General features: G+C 41.0%; 1 non-coding gene across 1 annotated transcript; it reads left to right on the top strand.

Annotated features, from left to right (window-relative positions):
• Positions 1–734: 734 nt before the first annotated feature.
• On the top strand, positions 735–806 carry trnap-cgg (transfer RNA proline (anticodon CGG)). Its single transcript has one exon. It is a non-coding gene; the product is annotated as a tRNA-Pro (tRNA).
• Positions 807–822: the final 16 nt, after the last annotated feature.

The following is an 822-nucleotide window of genomic DNA, read 5'->3' as shown; positions in this document are numbered from 1 at the left end:
CATCTTTGCAGAACACCCAGCATTCTTTTATTGCCAAAAGACAACTTAATTCACATGCCTGACAATGGAGAATTTCGTCAGGCAGATATCAAATAATGAGTAATTTCATTGGATCGTTGGTCTAGGGGTATGATTCTTGCTTAGGGTGTGAGATATCACGAGCCCAGAATTTATCTTTAGCTAATGTTGACTGTTTAATTAAGCGAGCCAAAAACTTTGTACCTTAAAACAATGTTTCTTCCACAATTTAGCCAATGTCATGCCTGTACCAGTGTTGTGGCGTTTGGGCAAAAATGTAGCTTTTTAGCAGATTACCAACCATTTTTTCATTGCCAAGACACGCCGACTTTATTCATATGTCTGACAATGGAGAATTTCGTCAGGCAGATATCAAATAATGAGTCATTTCATTGGCTCGTTGGTCTAGGGGTATGATTCTCGGTTGGGGTGTGAGAGGTCCCTGGTCGAAATCCCGGACTAGCCCAGAATATGTCTTTGGCTAGTGTTGACTGTTAAATTAAGCAAGCCAAAAACTTTGTCCCTTAAAACAATGTTTCTTCCACAATTTAGCCAATGTCGTGCATACACCGGAATTGTAGCGTTTTGAAAAAAATGTAGCTGGTTCAACTTCGCAGAACACCCAGCATTCTTTTATTGCCAAAAGACGACTTAATTCACATGCCTAACAATGCTGAATTTTGTCATGCAAACATCAAACTATAAGACCTTTTAATGGCTTGTTGGTCTAGGGGTATGATTCTTGCTTCGGGTGCGAGAGGTCCCGGGTCCAAATCCCGGACGAGCCCAGAATATGTCTTTGGC

The sequence above is a fragment of the Anarrhichthys ocellatus genome, unplaced genomic scaffold, assembly GCF_004355925.1.
Source record: "Anarrhichthys ocellatus isolate YVR2014 unplaced genomic scaffold, GSC_Weel_1.0 scaffold10062, whole genome shotgun sequence".
Classification (NCBI taxonomy): domain Eukaryota; kingdom Metazoa; phylum Chordata; class Actinopteri; order Perciformes; family Anarhichadidae; genus Anarrhichthys; species Anarrhichthys ocellatus.
The sequence above is the reverse complement of the archived record's forward strand: the minus strand, read 5'-3'. Positions and strand labels throughout refer to the sequence as shown.